The sequence below is a fragment of the Eschrichtius robustus genome, chromosome 3 (genome assembly GCF_028021215.1).
Source record: "Eschrichtius robustus isolate mEscRob2 chromosome 3, mEscRob2.pri, whole genome shotgun sequence".
NCBI classification, from domain to species: Eukaryota; Metazoa; Chordata; class Mammalia; order Artiodactyla; family Eschrichtiidae; genus Eschrichtius; species Eschrichtius robustus.
The window spans coordinates 116,461,229-116,470,184 of NC_090826.1; the positions used below are offsets into that span (position 1 = coordinate 116,461,229).

An 8,956-nucleotide genomic window follows, 5' to 3' on the forward strand; every position below is an offset into this window, starting at 1 on the left:
TGTTTATGAGGGATATTTTTCTTTCATTATCTTTTTATGTGTGTTATGTGTAAAGACCGTCTGGTTTTGAATTTGAAGGAAGCTGGCCTCATAAAGTGAAAAACACACTCACTTCCTCTCTAATCTGGAAGTTTGTGAAGAATTTGTACAAGTTCTGTAAATCTTTGATAGAATTTACCAGTGATGCCATTGAAGCCTTGAGTATTCTTTGTGGGAAAATCAAATTTAATTTAATTTATTTAACAAAAATAGGACCACTCATATTTTCTTTTCTTTCTTTTTTTTTTTTTTTGTGGGTCTCACAGGTACATTTATTCATGCACAAGGGCAGCAGCACTGCTACAAGTCAACACGATGTCTCATGTTTGTGTTCTGCCTACAACACAGCCAGACTGACATCCCGTTAAAGAAAGCTGATTAATGATGACCATGAGCAGGCACTGGACCAGAAGCTTTCAAGGCTTTACTTCTTTTATCAGCACTCCTGATTTTATAAAAGACGAAACCCATCAACCCCATTCCTACCCAAATCTCCTGGTAAACTTGGGTATAGTAGGGCATCATGGGGATCCAAACGTTCTTAATAAGGCCTTGAAGCATCTCAGGCACAGGATCAGCATCTCATGTCACCCTAACTCACAACAGACAACTCGGAAAGGTCACTGAGTGCACAGGCACTGCATGGGACCTGCCGGGAAAGCAGGACCACTCATATTTTCTACTTTTTCTTGGGTCAAATTTGATCATCTGTGACTTTGAAAGATTTTATCAACTTCATGTAAGTGGTTGAAGTGACTTACACAAGGTTTCTCATAATCTTCCTTTCTTAACCATTTAATAACATACAGGATCTGTAGTAATGTACCCTCTTTAATTGTGACTTTTCTTTCTTGGTTAGTCTGACTAGAAGTTTATCAAATTTGTTTATTTTTTAAAAAGTTTTTGGTTTCATTTATTTTATTTTGTTTTCTATTTAATTCATTTCGGTTTTCATCTTTATTATTTATTTTCTTCTTTTCAATTTGGTTTTAATTTCCTCTTCCCTTCTAAGCTTCTTAAAGTGGAAGCTCTGATCATTGAATCTGGACCTTTCTTCTTTACCAATATAAGCATTCAAAGCTATAAAACTCTAAGAACTGCTTTAGTTCTATCACACAAGTTTTTATATCTTACATTTTCATTCAGTTTAAAATATGTCACAATTATCCCTGTGATTTCTTCTTTGACCTATGAGATATTCAAAAGTGTGTTGTTTAATTTTTTTAATATTTGTGGATTCTTCCATATTCATTTCTGTTATTTATTTCTAACTTAATTCCATCATGATCATGGAAGATATGTTATATAATTTTAATCCACTTATATTTATTAAGACTTATTTTAAAGCCCAGAAAATGGTCTACTTTGGTGATTGTTTCATGAACACTCAAAACATCTATTTTCTCTGAATATGAAATTTTAAGTTTGTAGACATTTTTGTTTAGCTTGTTAAAGGTATTGTTCCATTGTCTTCTGACTTGCATTGTTTTTAACAAGAAGTCCGAATTTTTTCTATACTCCTCTATACATAATTTTTTTCTCTTGCTGCTTTTAAGATGTTTTCCTCTTCTTCATCGGTTTCAGCAATGTGATTTGGCTGTGTCTTGGTATGTGTTTTGTGTGTGTGTGTGTGTGTGTGTGTGTGTGTGTGTGTGTTTCTCTTACTTGCATTTCATTGACCTTCACTATTATGTGGGTTTATAATTTTTTATAGTTTTAAAATAGTATTGCTGTTATTTATCCAAATATTTTTACTGCACTCCTCACTCTCTATTCTTTCCTTCTGGGATTCTAATTGGTTTTATATTGGGTTGTTTGAATTTTTTTCCACAGGTTCCTGAAACTGTGTTTCTAATCTTTTATTTATGTCTTCCTTTCTGGGTAATTTCTATTGCTTTTTCTTCAAGTTAAATTATCTTTTCTTCTACAGTTCCTAATCTGCTATTAATCTTATCCAGTGAAATGTTCTTTGCAGATAATGTGTTTCTTTTATGTCTAGAAGGCACATTTGTTATTTTATATCTTTCATTCTTCTCATTACATTCATGATTTCTTTTAATCCTTGAATATATATGTAAAATTTGTAAATGTTTTACATTCTTGCCTGCTAATTCCATCACCTCTTTCATGTCTGTATCTCTTTCTTCTGACTGATTTTCTGACTATAAGTGACATTTTCTGCTTCTTCATATACCTAGTAGTTTTTTAGTGAATGCTGGAGATTTTGAATTTTATGTGTGGTGTGCTGCATTTTTTAGCATTGAACATTGTTCTGTTGTGTATAGGTTACTGGTGGATCCTGTTGAGCTTGACCTGATTGAGCTGTCTGTTTGATAGGGCAGGACTCAGTCTTTACTTTAGGGTTAGAGTGGCTCTATTCCTTAGGTATGGTCTTACTAGGGCCTCAACTGAGGGCCCAGGACGTTCAGTTAAGCTTCTCTGCTCTACTTTGTCAAACACCAATGTCTCGCAGCCAAATGTAAACATCAGAACCTCTGTTTAGCTCACATTTCCCCATAATAGCTCTACACCAGCCTTCTAATGCCTGGCTCCACATACGCATACCTTAGTATTCTGCAAAAGACCAAGAGACACTTATGCATAGTTCTGCAGGTTTTATTTTGTGCAGCTTCTTCTTCTCTGCTACTCTGCCCCACAAGTTCCAGCCACATTGCCATCTCTAAATTTCAACATTTGTCTCCTCAGCTCATGCTTAGACTCTACTTCCCTATGCCATGTTTTTCAAAGAGCCTTTAAGCAAAAGCTCAGGGCAATCATGGAGCTTAACTTTTGTGTTTTTATTCTCTCTAGAATCACAGTCTTTCACTGCCTGTTGTCTAAAATCTGAAAACAATTGATTCATACATTTTTCCCTCTTTATTATTTTTTTATGGTGAAAGGACTAATAAAGTAGTAGTTACTCCCTCCTGAGTGGAAGGAGCAATATATAATTGATGTTACACTTTTCTTTGTGTGCCATTTATCAATTTATTGCCCTTCAACTTCAAATTTGCCTTCATTGCTTGCTCTAAAAAAACTGAGCTGGGCCCTTGACAGCTGGTACAATGTTAAGCTTTGTCATTTCGGAGCACTATTAGACACACTGCAGGAAGAAGGGACTTTCCATTTCCACTGTGCTCAATTTGGCAGTTTTCTTCAGCATGACTTGGCTTCACCAGCACCAAGTTCCTGCAACATGGGCAGATATTCCAACATCCAGCTCTGCAGTGCATGGCAATCAATAGCACCCAGAAATAAGCAATTTTCCTCAGCATCCTTCTTTGCATAGTAAAGTGTCTCCAGCAAGACACTACCCTCAGAATAGCTTTCCCCAGTACACTAGAGGGCAGATTTCTGGCACATTCCAAAGTGTGGATTTCCATCAAGTTCTCCCAGCATGGCACATTGCAATGTCTCTGTCATACAGTGGGTCGATGCTGTGCCCTCTCCAATAAGGTCTGGATATTAGCCCTTATGCCGGAAGGGTTGTCTCTTCCTCAGGTTTTTGTTGAGTTTTTAACATTCATCTTTATTAAATTTTCTTGAATGCACACATGAGGTTTCTGAATCAGAGCAGATTTCTTATTATGCTCACCACACAATCAACAGTCAAAATAACATTGAATTATTAGTTTCTCCACATTTGCAACCCTGCAGAGTGATATGATAAGAACCAGATGGAAAATGTATCCTACACAAGTGGCAGGACCATTCTGTATGCAAGAGATGAAGAAATATAAATGTCTTCCATTTATACAGAGGAAAGAGATTATTTTTCTCTCTCTCCTTCTGAGAGAGTCTCCTTGGAGACAGGATGCGAAGAATCCTTACTCTAATCTTTTGCTATGTAAATAAATCTTTCCAGGAAGAAGATAATAGAGTGTCTATGGCTTTTACAACCTAGAAATTTCTTCATGGCTCCAGGTTCCACCCCTTTTGAAATGTAAACAAGCAGAGAGATAATGCTACAACTTAGGTGCCTTACCAGAAATGTAACTTTATGGCTCTTGGGGAGATAAGAGAAGCTTATTGTATGGAAGCAATTAGCTCCACCATCAAAGAAACAAATGGTGACAGACCTAATCCTCATTGTAAGGAGTAAAATGTTCCTAGGAGAAATGAAAGCAAACCTTCTACTCTGATAGTGTATGCATTTCCATGGCTCAGGAAACTGAGGTTTTTATAGGATCACTAAAATAATCCAGAGAAAATTTATTTCCCACAATACCCTATCTTAGCCCTAGGGTTAGTATCTGTTCCTTATATCTGCTATTCTTATATTCTTTAGAATTATCTTAATTGCTTTCCAGTATCTTATTGCTCCAGTTCCTTGTTATAGCTACTAATTCTCTATATTAAACTCCTTATTCAAATTACCAAGTGACATTTATCTAATTGGGCCTTAACTGATATAGAATTATAACTTACCCTCTCATACTTATGAAGGCAACAAAGTAATTGCTACTTTCTGCTCAACAGATCCAATTTGCACCATGTCATCAATACACTAGTACATGTGATATTCTATGAAATGTCATGACAAGCAAGATTTCTATGGTCTATATGACAGGGAGCAGTAGAATTGTCATAGCCCTAAAACTGGCCCTGCCAGGTAAAAGCAACTGCTTCTGATTGTACTTAAAATTTGTATGGAGAAAAATTATCCAGGTCAATAGCTACTTACCAAGTGTGACATGCTATGTGGATTTGCTCCAGTAACAACACTACATCTGGGACAGCAACAGCAACTGGCATCACAATCTGATTAAGTTTACAATAGCCCATAGTCATTCTCCAATACACATCTGACTTATTCACAGGCCAAACTGGAGGAATTAAATAGGGATGTGATGGGTATTATCACCCCTGCTTTTTCAAGTCATTTATGGTGCCATTCATCTCTACAACTCCCACAGTAATGTGATATTGCTTCTCATTTACTATCTTGAGAGGGGGAGGAAATTCTAGGGGTTTCCACTTAACACTTCCTACCATATGGCCTGTATGTCAGGGAGCCACTGTGGGGAATTCTACCAGTTACTGAGCATGTCTATTCTAATTTTACATTAGAGAACTGAGGAAATAATGACCGGGTATGTCTCTGAACCAACTGATCCACTGTGTGTGAGACCAGAGCTAACACTACATCTATTACCTGATTTGAGTCAACACAGTGGAGCATCACAGTCTATCAACCAGTTTCCAAACCTATGTCAATTCAAAGATCAAGAGCCCCTTTACTGAAAGGGAGGCCAAGTCTCCTTGAGGAAGTACCCAGCGTCATTAATACAAGCACACACTGTAAATCTTCCACCAAACCTTCCCCAAAAGGGACCTATACCCATATACTAGAGTGACCTCACTGGGTAATAGGAAATACCAAGACCTTTCAAGGATGACTTGACACTGGCCCCAAATTTATGCTAACATTTTGGTACCCAAAATCTCACTATGGCTCATCAATCAACATGATGTCTTATAGGGGTCGGGTGGACCAAATGGCATGCACTGTAGATGTCAATCAGCCTTTCTCCCCAGCTACTTTAGTGTTTGTTCAAAGGCTCCCATGAACAAAATGGCCATGTTAGCAGAGATGAAACCTATACTTAGGCTCAACAATATGGACTTCCCCTTATCAAAGCTGACCTGGATAACATCATTGTTGAGCACCCAATCTGCCGAAAGCAGCAACCAATAATAACCCCTAAATATGACATCACTTCTTGTTAAGAAACAGCCTGGTGGCAGGTTAATGATAATGGACCTCTTTCATCATGGAAGGGGCAGAAATCTGTCTTTGCTGGAATAGACACAAATTCTGAAAACGGATTTGCTTTCCCTACCTGTAATGCTTTCTGCCAGTCCTACCACCTGTGGACACTCAGAATGCCATCATGGCATTCCCCATAGCATTGCATCTGGTAAAGGAACTCATTTCACAATACAGGAAGTACAGCAATGGACTCATGCCTATGGAATTAACTAGTCTTACCGCATATTCCATCATCCAGAAATAGCTGATGTATTTGAAAGATGAATGGCTTACTAATGACTCAGTTACTCCACCAGTTTTGAGATATCTTAAAATGATAGTGTTCTGTTTTAAATCAGTGTATGTTCTGAATCAGACAATTACAGAGCCAGAATTCATGGGTCCAGTAGTTAAGGGGTGGAAGTGGTAATGGTTTCTTTCACTCCCATTTCACTTAATAACTAACTAGCAGGATTTTTCTTCCTGTCCCAGCAACCTTAGATCCACTGGTCTTAGTCCTCATGGGCAAAATATTTCTAACCAGGGAATGGAACAGAAATAATTAAATTTAATTAGAAGGTGAGACTGTCACCTGGCCATTTGTGACCCCACACATCACTGAACCAACAGTAATCCCATGTTACAATTAATCCATTATATTAAATTTCATTATTCAAATTGCTGTGTGATTTCTATCTCCTGAATGGACCATGACTGATAACACTTCTTTTTACACTAAGCAATCATATTTTCTAAGCACTACTTTAGCTGAATCTCACAAGTTTTAATATCTTACATCTTAATTTCTATTCAATTCCAAATATTTTCCAATTTCCCTTATAATCTATTATTTAACCCATCAGTTTTTAGGCTGTGTGTTAATTTCCAAATGTTTTTCCCAGATTTTTTTTGTTTGATTTAGAATTGAATTCCACTATTGTCAGAGAACATACTTTTTTATGATTCCAATCCTTATAAATATATTGAGTCTTATGATTCATATGTCCACTCTTGCTTCCATGTGCACTTGAAAAAAGAGTGTATTCTGCTGTTGTTGGTTAGAAGGTCCTATAAATATCAAAAGGTCAAACTTACTAAAACGTGGAACAGCTGTTTTATATGCTTATTTACTGTCTACTCATTCAATCAATTGCTAAGCGAGTATTGAAATCCCCAATCAGAATTGTAAATTTACCTATTTCTCTCTTTAACTTAGTTTTTGTTTTATTTATTTTAGAACTCTATTACTAGGAGCATGTATATTTAAGATTGTCATGTCTTACTGATGAATTAGCTTTTTATTTTAATAAAATCTCCCTATTTTATTTATGGTAATATTTCTTGCTTTGAAATGTATTTTGTCTGATATTAATGAAAAATGAAGTTGAAAGTAAAGGCATTTTAAGATAAGTGAAACTTGGGATAATTTCTACACTACCAGAAATTGCTAAAGAAGTTCTAGAAGGTATAACCCCTTCAGTACAATTAGAGTTTGCATGGTATATCTTTCCCTACACTTTTTCTTTCAATTTATCTGTGTATTTTTGTCAAATTTCTCTTTTAAATAGTGTATAGTTGAGTCTTGCTTGTTTTTATCCATTCTGACAACATCTGCCTTTTCAGTGACATGTTTAGTACAGTTGACCCTTGAACAACACAGGTTTGAACTGCACAGGTATACTTATAGATGGATTTTTTTCAATACATATATTACTATGTTTACAATCCAAGGTTGGTTGAATTCACAAATGCAGAACCATAGATACAAAGTGACAACTGTAAAGTTATATGTGGATTTTCGACTGTTGGGACGGGGGTGGGAGGGGCGTGTTGTGAACACCCTTAACACCCACATCACTGAAGGGTCAACCATATACCTAGGTTGAATACAGTTCTTAATACCATTGAATTTCAGTCTACTCTTTTACTATTTTTTCTATTTGTCTCATTTGTTAGCTGTTCCTCTGTTCCTTTATTCCTTCTTAAATATTAATATACTTCTTAAATATTAAAATACTTAAATATTTTTAGTATTCTATTTTATTTCTGTACTGCCTTCATAGGTATATCTCATTGCATTATTCTTTTCATTACTGTTCTATGGGTATGCATTCTTAACTTATTACAATCTTTCTTAGTTAAAATTGTACCACTTCTTGTTAAACAAAGGCATCTCATAACAATATAGTTATATTTACTTCTTTCTTTATGCTATAGTTGTCATGTATATGACATCTATATATGTTATAAGCCTCACAATACTACGTCATAATACTTTCTTTAAATCATAATATATTCTTTAAAACAACTGAAAGAAAAACAAGATACCTTTGGTTACTCACATATTAACATATCTTCATTCCTCTTTATATATCTATAGTGATCTTCATTCCTCTTTATATATCTATAGTTTGCATCTGGTGTCATATCCCTTCAGCCTTAAGAAGTTCCTTTAGCATTTCTGGTAGTGTATAATTATCTCAATTTTCACTTAACTGAAAATATCTTTATTTCACATATATTTCACATATATATGTAATTTTTGAATGATATTTTTTACTGGATATAGAATTCTGACTTAACATTAAAAATGTCACTCAACCGTTTTCTGGTCTCCATTGTTTTTGATTAGAAGTCAGTGAAATTATTATCATTGTTCCCTTATATGTAATTTACCACTTTAACCTGGTGACTTTCAAGATTTCTTTACCTTTGGTTTTTAAAGATTCAGCTCTGATGTACATAGATTTGATTCTTTTTATTTATCCTGTTTTGAGATTCACTGAGATTCTTGGATCTGTAAGTTTATATTTCTCACTAATTTGGCCAATGAATCTCCAGATATTTGTGTGACACATTCTACTCTCTGAGGCTCCAATTACATGTACATTAGACTTCTTGTACTGTTGCATGAATCATTGAGACTTTTCATTCATTTCTTTTCTGTTCTTAGATCAATAGAAATTATTGAATTTGATCTTCAAGTTAATTGACCCTGTCTTTTACCAACTACAATTTGCTGTTGAGAAGATTAGTAAATTTTTCATTTCAAATATTTTAACTTTCAGTTCTATAAATTCTATTTCTTTCTTATTACAGCTCTCATTTCTTAACTGAGATCCACACCTGTTTGTTCATTAAGAGCATGGTTTCCTGTAAATCTTT

The 8,956-nt window shown here is 35.2% G+C and overlaps 1 pseudogene; it reads right to left on the minus strand.

The window, feature by feature from the left end:
• Nucleotides 1-417: 417 nt before the first annotated feature.
• LOC137761374 (ATP synthase subunit ATP5MJ, mitochondrial pseudogene) lies at nucleotides 418-600 on the minus strand (annotated as a pseudogene).
• Between the last annotated feature and the right edge of the window lie 8,356 nt (nucleotides 601-8,956).